The 17,750-nt window shown below is 44.5% G+C and overlaps 1 pseudogene; it reads left to right on the plus strand.

Annotated features, from left to right (window-relative positions):
- LOC135525590 (serine/threonine-protein kinase/endoribonuclease IRE1-like) overlaps positions 1 to 17,550 on the plus strand; it is a 65,989-nt pseudogene extending 48,439 nt beyond the window's left edge.
- The last annotated feature ends 200 nt before the right edge of the window (positions 17,551 to 17,750 follow it).

Genomic DNA, 17,750 nt, shown 5'->3' on the forward strand with positions numbered 1-17,750 from the left:
ACTCCTCTCTCTAGTGTGTTCTACTACTACCATAATACTACTCCTCTCTCTAGTGTGTTCTACTACTACCATAATACTACTCCTCTCTCTAGTGTGTTCTACTACTACTATAATACTACTCCTCTCTCTCTCTCTCTAGTGTGTTCTACTGCTACTATAATACTACTCCTCTCTCTAGTGTGTTCTACTACTACTATAATACTACTCCTCTCTCTAGTGTGTTCTACTACTACTATAATACTACTCCTCTCTAGTGTGTTCTACTACTACAATACTACTCCTCTCTCTCTCTAGTGTGTTCTACTACTACTATAATACTACTCCTCTCTCGAGTGTGTTCTACTACTACTCCTCTCTCTAGTGTGTTCTACTACTACTATATTACTACTCCTCTCTCTAGTGTGTTCTACTACTACTATAATACTACTCCTCCCTCTCTCTAGTGTGTTCTACTACTACTATATTACTACTCCTCTCTCTAGTGTGTTCTACTACTACTATAATACTACTCCTCCCTCTCTCTAGTGTGTTCTACTACAACTATAATACTACTCCCCTCTCTCTAGTGTGTTCTACTACTACTATAATACTACTCCTCTCTCTAGTGTGTTCTACTACTACTATAATACTACTCCTCTCTAGTGTGTTCTACTACTACTATAATACTACTCCTCTCTCTCTCTAGTGTGTTCTACTACTACTATAATGCTACTCCGCTCTCTCTCTATTGTGTTCTACTACTACTATAATACTACTCCTCTCTCTCTCTAGTGTGTTCTACTACTACTATAATACTACTCCTCTCTCTAGTGTGTTCTACTACTATTATAATACTACTCCTCTCTCTCTCTAGTGTGTTCTACTACTATAATACTACTCCTCTCTCTAGTGTGTTCTACTACTACTATAATACTACTCCTCTCTCTCTAGTGTGTTCTACTACTACTAGAATACTACTCCTCTCTCTAGTGTGTTCTACTACTACTATAATACTACTCCTCTCTCTCTCTAGTGTGTTCTACTACTACTATAATACTACTCCTCTCTCTAGTGTGTTCTACTACTACTATAATACTACTCCTCTCTCTAGTGTGTTCTACTACTACTATAATACTACTCCTCTCTCTCTCTAGTGTGTTCTACTACTACTATAATACTACTCCTCTCTCTCTCTCGTGTGTTCTACTACTACTATAATACTACTCCTCTCTCTCTCTCGTGTGTTCTACTACTACTATAATACTACTCCTCCCTCTAGTGTGTTGTACTACTACTATAATACTACTCCTCCCTCTATCTAGTGTGTTCTACTACTATAATACTACTCCTCTCTCTAGTGTGTTCTACTACTACTATAATACTACTCCTCTCTCTCGTGTGTTCTACTACTACTATAATACTACTCCTCTCTAGTGCTTTCTACTTCTACTATAATACTACTCCTCTCTCTAGTGTGTTCTACTACTACTATAATACTACTCCTCTCTAGTGCTTTCTACTTCTACTATAATACTACTCCTCTCTCTAGTGTGTTCTACTACAACTATAATACTACTCCCCTCTCTCTAGTGTGTTCTACTACTACTATAATACTACTCCTCTCTCTAGTGTGTTCTACTACTACTATAATACTACTCCTCTCTAGTGTGTTCTACTACTACTATAATACTACTCCTCTAGTGTGTTCTACTACTACTATAATACTACTCCTCCCTCTCTCTAGTGTTCTACTACTACTATAATACTACTCCTCTCTCTAGTGTGTTCTACTACTACTATAATACTACTCCTCCCTCTCTCTAGTGTGTTCTACTACTATAATACTACTCCTCTCTCTAGTGTGTTCTACTACTACTTTAATACTACTCCTCTCTAGTGTGTTCTACTACTACTCCTCTCTCTCTCTAGTGTGTTCTACTACTACTATAATACTACTCCTCTCTCTAGTGTGTTCTACTACTACTATAATACTACTCCTCCCTCTCTCTAGTGTTCTACTACTACTCTAATACTACTCCTCTCTCTAGTGTGTTCTACTACTACCATAATACTACTCCTCTCTCTAGTGTGTTCTACTACTACTATAATACTACTCCTCTCTCTCTCTAGTGTGTTCTACTACTACTATAATACTACTCCTCCCTCTCTCTAGTGTGTTGTACTACTACTATAATACTACTCCTCTCTCTAGTGTGTTCTACTACTACTATAATACTACTCCTCTCTAGTGCTTTCTACTTCTACTATAATACTACTCCTCTCTCTAGTGTGTTCTACTACTACTATAATACTACTCCTCTCTAGTGTGTTCTACTACTACTATAATACTACTCCTCCCTCTCTCTAGTGTGTTCTACTACAACTATAATACTACTCCCCTCTCTCTAGTGTGTTCTACTACTACTATAATACTACTCCTCTCTCGTGTGTTCTACTACTATAATACTACTCCTCTCTAGTGTGTTCTACTACTACTATAATACTACTCCTCTCTAGTGTGTTCTACTACTACTATAATACTACTCCTCCCTCTCTCTAGTGTTCTACTACTACTATAATACTACTCCTCTCTCTAGTGTGTTCTACTACTACTATAATACTACTCCCTACTACTCTCTCTAGTGTGTTCTACTACTATAATACTACTCCCCTCTCTCTCTAGTGTGTTCTACTACTACTATAATACTACTCCCCTCTCTCTCTAGTGTGTTCTACTACTACTATAATACTACTCCCCTCTCTCTCTAGTGTGTTCTACTACTACTACTATAATACTACTCCCCTCTCTCTCTAGTGTGTTCTACTACTACTATAATACTACTCCTCTCTCTAGTGTGTTCTACTACTACTATAATACTACTCCTCTCTAGTGTGTTCTACTACTACTATAATACTACTCCTCTCTCTAGTGTGTTCTACTACTACTATAATACTACTCCTCTCTCTAGTGTGTTCTACTACTACTATAATACTACTCCTCTCTCTAGTGTGTTCTACTATAATACTACTCCTCCCTCTAGTGTGTTCTACTACTACTATAATACTACTCCTCCCTCTAGTGTGTTTGTTACGAATCCCTTTTGGCCCGACAGTCTAGGGGGGATGGTAATGAGACTCGTAACATAACTCATGCAAATTATTATTGTGACAAAGGAAAAGTGTGAACGAAATAAGCACGACAACTGAAATCTACCGTCAAACTCTAGGTTTATTTATAAACACACGGTAATGGGGGGAGCAGGAAAAGGGGCTGAGCTGGACCCAAGGAAAGAAACAATAAGTATTCAAAAACACCCCTAAGCTAGACTAGCCTACTTTAACAACAGCTAACTAACTAACCAACAATACAGTGGGTGGTCCGCCCAGTTCTAACTAGTGTATTTAACAAAGTTCACCTACGGGTAGTGTATGCCCATGGGCGACTTGTCTTGGGTTTCCCCCTTTTCCACCAGCAATCAAACACAAACACCATAACCAAAAACAATACTCACAGGTGATGACAAAGTGCTATGAGGTGCTTAAACAAAAGAGAGGTTAAGACACAAAGCGAGAGTGAAACACAGAGACCTACAGACATGGCATTTACAGAGAGATTGAGCTGAGCTGAGCTGGGCTCTAGAACAAACAAATGGGGTTTTTAAACCATGGGGAAGGAACTGTGATAGGTCAGGAAATTGGAGGAGGTGTGTCTTCTGATTGATGATTGATTGGGGAGTGATGATTTTCACCTGTGAGGGGAGAAGGAGAGAAAAGAAACACACACACAGGATACACACACACACAGGATACACACACACACACAGGATAACTGTATCCGTAACACTCCCACCCTTAAAAGAGCAACCCTAGGGGTTGCGACTACAGTATTTCAATTAATACTCCCAACAAAGCAACAACCTTGCAAAACATGCAGAAATCATTTTCACACACACGAGACAAAGCATCTGCCAACACATTATCAGAACCCTTTTTGTGGCGGATCTCCAAATTATAATTTTGTACAATCAGCGCCCAACGCATAAGGCGCTGGTTCTGGTTGTACATTCGGTGGAGAAAAACTAAGGGGTTATGGTCAGTATATACAATCACGGGTAGGGCACTGGAACCAATATATACTTCAAAGTATTGCAGAGCCAACAACAAAGCAAGAGCTTCTTGTTCTATTGTCGCATAGTTTGTTTGACATTTATTAAATTTACGTGAAAAATAACAAACGGGATGATCCACTCCACTCTTGTCCTGCTGCAGTAGAACAGCACCAGCACCTCTGGCACTAGCATCTACCTCAAGTTTGAACGGTTGTTCAAAATCAGGAGCAGCAAGTACAGGTGTACTACATAAGTGCTTTCGCTGATTCAAAAGCTCTCTTACAATCAGGGGACCACACAAATGATCTAGCCGGACTAAGCAAATCGGTCAATGGAGCAACTACCGCAGAGAAATTTTTACAGAAGCTACGGTAGTAGCCAACCATCCCTAAAAAGCGGCGTAGCTCTCGTCTGGTGGTAGGCGCAGGGAATGCAGTTATAGCCAAGACCTTGGCATTAACAGGGCGCACCTGTCCATGCTTCTCAGAGGTATCACACAATCCATCCTCTTGATCAACCTCTTTGAACAGAACAGTGTTCGACAAATCTATCTCATCACCCTCTTGTCGTGCCTGAGCACGAGTGACGGCACAAGCGGGGAACACATGTGGATAATTCTGTGCCAGCTCATTCGAGAGAGAGTGGTCACTTTTATCCAATACTTCCAATACGGGTACTACATTTCCTCCGGCAATATCGTTACCCATTATGAAGGTCACACCTTTCACTGGCAACATAGGGCGTACCCCCACTCTGAATATTCCACTGATTAACTCAGAGTGTACTTTCACAAAGTGCAATGGCACTGGGACAAAACCCATTTCAATACCCTGCACTAACACACTGGAACCACAGTATGTATCGTCAGACAAGGGCAACACATCAGACAATATAAACGACTGCGCCGCACCAGTATCTCTAAGGATTTTAACCGGTCGTTGAGACGCTTCATCATTCGTTAGGGACACAAACCCCTCAAATGAATGGTTCATAACTGCGGTCGGGGACTGAGACTTTCAAACTACAGTTACCCTGAGGCACCTGTTTTGTTGCAGACCTCACAACCGTACGAATTAGAGCAACACCTGTTGGTGGCTTGGCACGAAGAGGCATCCCTTGTTTGCGTTTAAGCAGGAAGCAATCATTAATCATATGTCCTACTTTATGACAATAGAAACATGGACGCTCATTCTTCTGGCGTGCTTGACATACTACTGCTGGCCGACTAGGACTAAAGGTAGGAAACTCAGTGGCTCTACTCTCAGTTTGAGCCGAAAACACACTCTTGTGCGTCAACACAAACTCGTCTGCCAACACAGACGCTTCTGCCAGGGTGGATACTTTCTGTTCGTTTAGGTAAACTACAATGCGTTCGGGTAAGCAATTTTTAAACTCTTCCAACAAGATTAACTCCGGAGAGAGTTGAAATCAGTTACCTTACTAGCAGCATGCCATTTATCAAACAGATTTCCCTTGTCTCTAGCAAATTCCACATAAGTCTTACTAGAAGACTTTCTATGAGACCTAAATCTCTGTCGGTATGCCTCAGGCACAAGCTCATAGGCACGAAGAACAGTAGCTTTGACCACTTCATAATTCAAACTGTCCTCCAGAGGTAGCGCTGACAAAACCTCTTGGGCTTTACCAGTTAATTTACACTGAAGTAATAGGCACCAAACCTCTTCAGGCCATTTCAATGCTACGGCTATACGCTCAAATACACAAAAATAGGAGTCAACCTCTGACTCTCTGAACAAAGGTACTAAGGCAATCTGCCTACTAATGTCAAACGTGTTTGAGGACACAGCAGGTGAGGACGGCTCACAAACAGGCACAGTAGGACCGGAGGCTAGCCTCGCTGTCTCTGCCTCAAGTTCCATCTGGCGCATTTTGAACTCCAACTGCCTTTGTTCTCTGTCTGCCTCAATTTTACACATCTCCAAATGCCGTTGTTCTCGTTCTTTTTCTGCCTCTATTTTACACATCTCCAACTGGAGAGTCTCTCGCCTAATTTGGGCTCTCTCTTCCACCTCCAGTTGGAACTGTGCTAAACAGACATCCCTCCTGGCATCACCATTTGACAGTGGGGAGAGTGGATCAAAATGGGACAATGTGGCTGGTGTTTTAGCCTCTCCCTCATTATCAGACACCAATGGTCTTACAGGAGCAGCAACATCCGCTACAGGGGTAGTAGGCTCAGGCAGCGGTAACACAAGCACCTGCTCTTCCAACAATACATTTAATACTATCCGTTTCACCTCCGCCTTAACTAAACTCTGCGGAATCGATACTGAATAATGGTCAGCCAAGGTCATTAAATCAACTCTACGACATTTGTCAAAAACCTCCCACGAAGGGTTATCCAAAAAAGATTTCAAATCAAAAGTAGTCATTTTTACACTACTTCACAAGTGCCAAAGGAAATAGCAAACACTAATGCTACTTCAGCTATGACGCTCAACACTGAACTATACCACTACAACAATCTACATGAGCGGCATGGGTGTCAGTTATGACAGATCCCGGATGAGGCTCCACTTATGTTACGAATCCCTTTTGGCCCGACAGTCTAGGGGGGATGGTAATGAGACTCGTAACATAACTCATGCAAATTATTATTGTGACAAAGGAAAAGTGTGAACGAAATAAGCACGACAACTGAAATCTACCGTCAAACTCTAGGTTTATTTTTAAACACACGGTAATGGGGGGAGCAGGAAAAGGGGCTGAGCTGGACCCAAGGAAAGAAACAATAAGTATTCAAAAACACCCCTAAGCTAGACTAGCCTACTTTAACAACAGCTAACTAACTAACCAACAATACAGTGGGTGGTCCGCCCAGTTCTAACTAGTGTATTTAACAAAGTTCACCTACGGGTAGTGTATGCCCATGGGCGACTTGTCTTGGTTTCCCCTTTTCCACCAGCAATCAAACACAAACACCATAACCAAAAACAATACTCACAGGTGATGACAAAGTGCTATGAGGTGCTTAAACAAAAGAGAGGTTACGACACAAAGCGAGAGTGAAACACAGAGACCTACAGACATGGCATTTACAGAGAGATTGAGCTGAGCTGAGCTGGGCTCTAGAACAAACAAATGGGGTTTTTAAACCATGGGGAAGGAACTGTGATAGGTCAGGAAATTGGAGGAGGTGTGTCTTCTGATTGATGATTGATTGTTGACTGATTGGGGAGTGATGATTTTCACCTGTGAGGGGAGAAGGAGAGAAAAGAAACACACACACAGGATACACACACACACAGGATACACACACACACACAGGATAACTGTATCCGTAACAGTGTTCTACTACTACTATAATACTACTCCTCTCTAGTGTGTTCTACTATAATACTACTCCTCTCTCTAGTGTGTTCTACTACTACTATAATACTACTCCTCTCTCTAGTGTGTTCTACTACTATAATACTACTCCTCTCTCTAGTGTGTTCTACTACTACTATAATACTACTCCTCTCTCTAGTGTGTTCTACTATAATACTACTCCTCCCTCTAGTGTATTCTACTACTACTATAATGCTACTCCTCTCTCTAGTGTGTTCTACTACTACTATAATACTACTCCTCTCTAGTGTGTTCTACTACTACTATAATACTACTCCTCTCTCTAGTGTGTTCTACTACTACTATAATACTACTTCTCTCTCTAGTGTGTTCTACTACTACTATAATACTACTCCTCTCTCTAGTATGTTCTACTACTACCATAATACTACTTCCTGTGTTCTACTACTACTATAATACTACTTCCTGTGTTCTACAGTGTTCTAACTATAATAATGTTGTGTCTCTCTCTAGACCCGTTGTGACCAGGCGGTGGATGTGTTCTCGGCAGGCTGTGTGTTCTACTACGTGGTCAGTAGGGGGCAGCACCCGTTTGGTGACACGCTACGACGCCAAGCTAACATCCTGACCGGGGAGTACTTCCTCACACACTTCCTGGACGACGTGCATGGTGGGTGTGTGTCGTCTGTCGTTTAGAGACTCTTGAGATTCTGTCATTCTGATTGAGAGCTGTGCTCTAATTGGCTGTGTTGTGTGTCCGTCAGATGACGTCATAGCGCGGGACCTGATAGAGCGAATGATCAACAGCGATCCAGAGTCCCGCCCCTCCACTTCCTCTATTCTTAAACACCCGTTCTTCTGGAGCCCTGATAAGCAACTTCAGTTCTTCCAGGTACCCCTCTACCCACCAACCCCTCTACCTCTACCCCTCTACCCCCCTGCCTCCCTACCCCTCTACCTCCCTACCCCTCTACCAAAGTATTTTCAACTTTTCATCTCGTAGATTCTGCTACACACAATAGAGGAAGAAAGTCTTCTAGAACTAACTGTTGAGAATCTAGATAGAGAATAGAGAATCTTAGAGGCTTCTCGAACTAACCGTTGAGAATCTAGATAGAGAATAGAGAGTCTTCTCGAACTAACTGTTGAGAATCTAGATAGAAGTCTTCTAGAACTAGCCGTTGAGAATCTAGATAGAGTCTTAGAGAGTCTTCTAGAACTAACTGTTGAGAATCTAGATAGAGAATAGAGGATCAGAGGGTCTTCTCTTCATGTCCTTGTGTGTTTGACGACAGCTGATAATCACAATAGGGCTCTCCTAAAACTAACTGTTGGAGGGACAAAAGTATGATTGAGAATGAAATGACTTCTCATTATAGATCAGCCTAGTAAGTTGATATTTGACTGTAGTTTTAGTTAGTAGTTTTTTTTTTGATTCTACACCTGCATTGTTTGGGGTTTTAGGCAGGATTTCTGTACAGCACGTTGAGATATCAGCTCATGTATGAAGGGCTATATAAATACATTTGATTTGAAATTTGATTTGTTAGGATGTGAGTGACCGTATAGAGAAGGAACCCACAGACAGCACCATGGTGGTGAGGCTGGAGACAGCTGGCAGAGCTGTAGTACGAACCAACTGGAGAATGCACATCTCTGTTCCTCTGCAGACAGGTAACACACAAGACAGGTAACACACCAGACAGACCAGACAGGTAACACACACCAGACAGGTAACACATCAGACAGGTAACACATCAGACAGGTAACACACCAGACAGGTAACACACCAGACACACCAGACAGGTAACACACCAGACAGGTAACACACCAGACAGGTCAGACAGGTAACACACCAGACAGGTAACACACCAGACAGGTAACACACCAGACAGGTAACACATCAGACAGGTAATACACCAGACAGGTAACACACCAGACAGGTAACACACCAGACACACCAGACAGGTAACACTTCAGACAGGTAACACACCAGACACACCAGACAGGTAACACACCAGACAGGTAACACACCAGACAGGTCAGACAGGTAACACACCAGACACACCAGACAGGTAACACACCAGACAGGTAACACACCAGACAGGTCAGACAGGTAACACACCAGACAGGTAACACACCAGACAGGTAACACATCAGACAGGTAACACACCAGACACACCTGACAGGTAACACACCAGACAGGTAACACACCAGACAGACCAGACAGGTAACACACCAGACACACCAGACAGGTAACACGCCAGACAGGTAACACATCAGACAGGTAACACACCAGACAGACCAGACAGGTAACACACCAGACAGGTAACACACCAGACACACCAGACAGGTAACACACCAGACAGGTAACACACCAGACAGGTTACACACACCAGACAGACCAGACAGGTAACACACCTGACAGGTAACACGCCAGACACGCCAGACAGGTAACGCACCTGACAGGTAACACTTCAGACAGGTAACACTTCAGACCGGTAACACTTCAGACAGGTAACACTTCAGACAGATAACACACCAGACAGTTAACACACCAGACAGGTAACACACCTGACACACCAGACAGGTAACACACCATACAGGTAACACAACAGACAGACCAGACAGGTAACACACACGACAGGTAACACACACCAGACAGGTAACACACCAGACAGGTAACACACCATACAGACCAGACAGACCAGACAGGTAACACACCAGACAGGTAACACACATCAGACAGGTAACACACCAGACACACCTGACAGGTAACACACCAGACAGGTAACACACCAGACAGACCAGACAGGTAACACACCAGACACACCAGACAGGTAACACACCAGACAGGTAACACACCAGACACACCAGACAGGTAACACACCAGACAGGTAACACACCAGACAGGTAACACATCAGACAGGTTACACACACCAGACAGGTCACACACCAGACAGGTAACACACCAGACAGACCAGACAGGTCACACACCAGACAGGTAACACACACCAGACAGGTAACACTTCAGACAGGTAACACCCATCAGACCGGTAACACACATCAGACAGGTAACACACCAGACAGGTAACACATCAGACAGGTAACACACCAGACAGGTAACACACCATACAGGTAACACAACAGACAGACCAGACGGGTAACACACCTGACAGGTAACACTTCAGACCGGTAACACTTCAGACAGGTAACACTTCAGACAGGTAACACACCAGACAGACCAGACAGGTAACACACCAGACAGGTAACACACCAGACAGGTAACACACCAGACAGGTAACACACCAGACAGGTAACACACCTGACACACCAGACAGGTAACACACCTGACTGGTAACACACCAGACAGGTACCACACCTGACAGGTAACACACCAGACAGACCAGACAGGTAACACACCAGACAGATAACACACCAGACAGTTAACACACCAGACAGGTAACACACCTGACACACCAGACAGGTAACACACCTGACTGGTAACACACCAGACAGGTACCACACCTGACAGGTAACACACCAGACAGACCAGACAGGTAACACACCAGACAGGTAACACACCAGACAGGTAACACACCAGACAGGTAACACACGAGACAGGTAACACTTCAGACAGGTAACACACCAGACAGGTAACACACCATACAGACCAGACAGACCAGACAGGTAACACACCAGACAGGTAACACACCAGACAGACCAGACAGGTAACACACCATACAGGTAACACAACAGACAGACCAGACAGGTAACACACCAGACAGGTAACACGCCAGACAGGTAACACGCCAGACAGGTAACACGCCAGACAGGTAACACGTCAGACAGGTAACACGTCAGACAGGTAACACGTCAGACAGGTAACACGTCAGACAGGTAACACGTCAGACAGGTAACACGTCAGACAGGTAACACACCAGACAGGTAACACACCAGACAGGTAACACACCAGACAGGTAACACACCAGACAGACCAGACAGGTAACACACCAGACAGGTAACACTTCAGACAGGTAACACACCGGACACACCAGACAGGTAACACTTCAGACAGGTAACACTTCAGACAGGTAATACATCAGACAGGTAATACATCAGACAGGTAACACACCAGACAGGTAACACACCAGACACACCAGACAGGTAACACTTCAGACAGGTAACACACCAGACAGGTAACACACCAGACATGTAACACAGACAGGTAACACTTCAGACAGGTAACACACCAGACACACCAGACAGGTAACACACCAGACAGGTAACACACCAGACAGGTAACACACCAGACAGGTAACACATCAGACAGGTAACACACCAGACAGGTTACACACACCAGACAGACCAGACAGGTCACACACCAGACAGGTAACACACACCAGACAGGTAACACTTCAGACAGGTAACACCCATCAGACCGGTAACACACATCAGACAGGTAACACACCAGACAGGTAACACACCAGACAGGTAACACATCAGACAGGTAACACACCAGACAGGTAACACAACAGACAGGTAACACAACAGACAGGTAACACACCAGACAGGTAACACACCTGACACTCCAGACAGGTAACACACCTGACAGGTAACACGCCAGACACGCCAGACAGGTAACACACCTGACAGGTAACACTTCAGACCGGTAACACTTCAGACAGGTAACACTTCAGACAGATAACACACCAGACAGTTAACACACCAGACAGGTAACACACCAGACACACCAGACAGGTAACACACCTGACTGGTAACACACCAGACAGGTACCACACCTGACAGGTAACACACCAGACAGGTAACACACCAGACAGGTAACACACGAGACAGGTAACACTTCAGACAGGTAACACACCAGACAGGTAACACTTCAGACAGGTAACACACCATACAGACCAGACAGACCAGACAGGTAACACACCAGACAGGTAACACACCAGACAGACCAGACAGGTAACACACCATACAGGTAACACAACAGACAGACCAGACAGGTAACACGCCAGACAGGTAACACGCCAGACAGGTAACACGCCAGACAGGTAACACGTCAGACAGGTAACACGTCAGACAGGTAACACGTCAGACAGATAACACTTCAGACATGTAACACACCAGACAGGTAACAAACCAGACAGGTAACACACCAGACAGGTAACACTTCAGACAGGTAACACACCAGACAGGTAACACACCAGACAGGTAACACACCAGACAGGTAACACACCAGACAGACCAGACAGGTAACACACCAGACACACCAGACAGGTAACACTTCAGACAGGTAACACACCGGACACACCAGACAGGTAACACTTCAGACAGGTAACACTTCAGACAGGTAATACATCAGACAGGTAATACATCAGACAGGTAACACACCAGACAGGTAACACGTCAGACAGGTAACACTTCAGACAGGTAACACTTCAGACAGGTAACACTTCAGACAGGTAACACTTCAGACAGGTAACACTTCAGACATGTAACACACCAGACAGGTAACAAACCAGACAGGTAACACACCAGACAGGTAACACTTCAGACAGGTAACACACCAGACAGGTAATACACCAGACAGGTAACACACCAGACAGGTAACACACCAGACAGACCAGACAGGTAACACACCAGACACACCAGACAGGTAACACTTCAGACAGGTAACACACCGGACACACCAGACAGGTAACACTTCAGACAGGTAACACTTCAGACAGGTAATACATCAGACAGGTAATACATCAGACAGGTAACACACCAGACAGGTAACACACCAGACACACCAGACAGGTAACACTTCAGACAGGTAACACACCAGACAGGTAACACACCAGACAGGTAACACACCAGACAGGTAACACATCAGACAGGTAACACACCAGACAGGTAACACTTCAGACAGGTAACACACCAGACACACCAGACAGGTAACACTTCAGACAGGTAACACTTCAGACAGGTAACACTTCAGACAGGTAACACTTCAGACAGGTAACACACCAGACAGGTAACACACCAGACAGGTAACACACCAGACAGGTAACACACCAGACAGGTAACACACCAGACAGGTAACACACCATACAGGTAATACAACAGACAGACCAGACCGGTAACACACCAGACAGGTAACAATTCAGACAGGTAACACACACCAGACAGGTAACACACCATACAGGTGACAATTCAGACAGGTAACACTTCAGACAGGTAACACTTCAGACAGGTAACACTTCAGACAGGTAACACACCAGACAGGTAACACACCAGGCAGGTAACACACCAGACAGACCAGACAGGTAACACACCAGACAGGTAACACACCAGACAGGTAACACACCAGACAGGTAACACACCAGACAGGTAACACATTAGACAGGTAACACATCAGACAGGTAACACACCAGACAGGTAACACACCAGGCAGGTAACACACCAGACAGACCAGACAGGTAACACACCAGACAGGTAACACACCAGACAGGTAACACTCATCTCTCTGTGTTTTCTCTCCAGACCTGAGGAGGTTCAGGACGTATAAAGGGAACTCAGTCAGAGACCTGCTCCGAGCCATGAGAAATAAGGTATCTCTGTTATATATACATGCTATACAAAACATATACACTGTTATATATAGTATATTCTAGTATACACTGAGTATACAAAACATATATACTGTTATATATAGTATACACTGAGTATACAAACCTATATACTGTTATATATAGTATATTCTAGTATACACTGAGTAGATACCAAACCTATATACTGTTATATATAGTATATTCTAGTATACACTGAGTAGATACAAAACATATATACTGTTATATATAGTATATTCTAGTATACACTGAGTAGATAAAACATTAAGAATACTTTCTCTCCCTCTCTCTTCCTGTCTCTCTCTCTCTTCCTGTCTCCCCCTCTCTCTCTCTTCCTGTCTCCCCCTCTCTCTCTCTTCCTGTCTCTCCCTCTCTCTCTTCCTGTCTCTCTCTCTCTTCCTGTCTCTCTCTCCCTCCCCCTCTCCCTGTCTTCTTCTCTCCCTCTCTCCCTGTCTTCTTCTCTCCCTCCCCCTTTCTCTCCCTCTCTCCCTGTCTTCTTCTCTCCCTGTCTTCTTCTATCCCTCCCCCTCTCTCTCCCTGTCTTCTTCTCTCCCTCTCTCCCTGTCTTCTTCTATCCCTCCCCCTCTCTCTCCCTCTCTCCCTGTCTTCTCTCCCTCCCCCGTTCTCTCCCTCCCCCTTTCTCTCCCTCTCTCTCTCTGTCTTCTTCTCTCCCTCTCTCTCCCCCTTTCTCTCTCTCTCCCTCTCCCTCTCTCTCTCTCCCTGTCTTCTCTCCCTCCCCCTTTCTCTCCCTCCCCCTTTCTCTCCCTCTCCCTCTCTCCCTGTCTTCTCTCCCTCCCCTCTCTCTCTCTCTCTCCCCCTCTCTCTCCCTCCCCCTTTCTCTCCCTCTCTCTCTCTCTCTCCCTCCCCCTTTCTCTCCCTCTCCCTCTCTCTCTCCCTGTCTTCTTCTCTCCCTCTCCCTCTCTCTGTCTTCTTCTCTCCCTCCCCCTTTCTCTCCCCGTCTCTCTCTCTCCCTGTCCTTTCTCTCTCTCTCCCTCTTTCCCTGTCTTCTCTCTCTCTCCCCCTCTTTCCCTGTCTTCTCTCTCTCCCTCCCCCTCTCACCCCCCCCCCCTCCCCCTCTCCCTCCCCCTCCCCCTCCCTCCCTCCCCTCTCCCTCTCTCCCCCCCTCCCCTCTCCCTCTCTCCCCCTCCCCCTCTCCCCCTCTCCCTCCCTCCCCCTCTCCCTCTCCCTCTCCCCCTCCCCCTTCCCCTCCCCCTCTCCCCCTCCCCCTCTCCCTCCCTCTCTCCCTCGTTCTCTCTCTCCCTCTCTCCCTCTTCTATTCTCTCTGTGTGTTTCCGTGTCTGTAGAAGCACCACTACCACGAGTTGCCAGTGGAGGTCCAGGAGACGTTAGGGGAGGTGCCTGAAGGCTTCGTTAGTTACTTCACCTCCCGGTTCCCGCGGTTACTGCTACACACACACACCGCGCTCAGCAGCTGTTCACACGAGAGACTTTTCCAACCCTACTACCTGCCCCCCACTGTTAAATAACACACACACACAGGAAAGGTCGCTGGTTCAAATCCCCCAGCCGACTAAAGTGAAAATCTGCTAATGTGCCCTTGAGCAAGGCACCTAACCACACTGGCTCCTGTAAGTTGCTCTGGATAAGAGCATCTGCTAAATGACTCCAATTTCAAAGTGTAAATTCACTTCCTGTGGTAGAGCCGGATTGACTGCCTCATGAATATTCAGAGACGGACTGTTGAATGACTGCCTCATGAATATTCAGAGACGGACTGTTGAATGACTACCTCATGAATATTCAGAGACGGACTGTTGAATGACTGCCTCATGAATATTCAGAGACGGACTGTTGAATGACTGCCTCATGAATATTCAGAGACGGACTGTTGAATGACTGCCTCATGAATATTCAGAGACGGACTGTTGAATGACTGCCTCATGAATATTCAGAGACGGACTGTTGAATGACTGCCTCATGAATATTCAGAGACGGACTGTTGAATGACTGCCTCATGAATATTCAGAGACGGACTGTTGAATGACTGCCTCATGAATATTCAGAGACGGACTGGTACACTCCAAGACAAAAGCTTTTTAAATGCTGTAAATGTTTTACTCGTAACTTACAAGATGAACTGATTTTAACTTTCACCTGCTCTGACGTTCGTGTCTGTGAAGCACGTTATTTTCTGCTCTGATAGGATAGCCTGATACGCTAGTTTAATACACTGCTCTGATAGGATAGTTTAATACACTGCTCTGATAGGGTAGTTTTATACACTGTTCTGATAGGATAGTTTTATACACTGTTCTGATAGGATAGTTTTATACACTGCTCTGATAGGATAGTTTAAATACACTGCTCTGATAGGATAGTTTTATACACTGCTCTGATAGGATAGTTTTATACACTGCTCTGATAGGATAGTTTTAATACACTGCTCTGATAGGATAGTTTAAATACACTGCTCTGATAGGATAGTTTTATACACTGCTCTGATAGGATAGTTTTATACACTGCTCTGATAGGATAGTTTTATACACTGCTCTGATAGGATAGTTTAAATACACTGCTATGATAGGATAGTTTAAATACACTGCTCTGATAGGATAGTTTAATACACTGCTCTGATAGGTTAGTTTAAATACACTGCTCTGATAGGATAGTTTAAATACACTGCTCTGATAGGATAGTTTAAATACACTGCTCTGATAGGATAGTTTAAATACACTGCTCTGATAGGATAGTTTAAATACACTGCTCTGATAGGATAGCTTAAATACACTGCTCTGATAGGATAGTTTTACTAACTGACGATGGAATGTTTTGGTTCTCTATGTAGTGCACTAAGGGGAACGAGGGGTCAAATCTGAAGCCCTATTCTCTATGTAGTGCACTAAGGGGAAAGTAGGGGTCAAATCTGAAACCCTAACTCGATGTAGTGCACTAAGGGGAACGAGGGGTCAAATCTGAAGCCCTATTCTCTATGTAGTGCACTAAGGGGAAAGTAGGGGTTAAATCTGAAGCCCTATTCTCTATGTAGTGCACTAAGAGGATAGTAGGGGTTAAATCTGAAGCCCTATTCTCTATGTAGTGCACTCAGCGGAACGAGGGGTCAAATCTGAAGCCCTATTCTCTATGTAGTGCACTAAGGGGATAGTAGGGGTCAAATATGAAGCCCTATTCTCTATGTAGTGCACTAAGTGGAACGAGGGGTCAAATCAGAAGCCCTATTCTCTATGTAGTGCACTAAGGGGAAATTAGGGGTTAAATCTGAAGCCCTATTCTCTATGTAGTGCACTAAGGGGATAGTAGGGGTCAAATATGAAGCCCTATTCTCTATGTAGTGCATTCAGAGGAACGAGGGGTCAAATCTGAAGCCCTCTTCTCTATGTAGTGCACTAAGGGGATAGTAGGGGTTAAATCTGAAGCCCTAATCTCTACAGTGCCTTGCGAAAGTATTCGGCCCCCTTGAACTTTGCGACCTTTTGCCACATTTCAGGCTTCAAACATAAAGATATAAAAATGTATTTTTTTGTGAAGAATCAACAACAAGTGGGACACAATCATGAAGTGGAACAACATTTATTGGATATTTCAAACTTTTTTAACAAATCAAAAACTGAAAAATTGGGCGTGCAAAATTATTCAGCCCCCTTAAGTTAATACTTTGTAGCGCCACCTTTTGCTGCGATTACAGCTGTAAGTCGCTTGGGGTATGTCTCTATCAGTTTTGCACATCGAGAGACTGACA

Source organism: Oncorhynchus masou, chromosome 5 (assembly GCF_036934945.1).
Source record: "Oncorhynchus masou masou isolate Uvic2021 chromosome 5, UVic_Omas_1.1, whole genome shotgun sequence".
Lineage (NCBI taxonomy): Eukaryota > Metazoa > Chordata > Actinopteri > Salmoniformes > Salmonidae > Oncorhynchus > Oncorhynchus masou.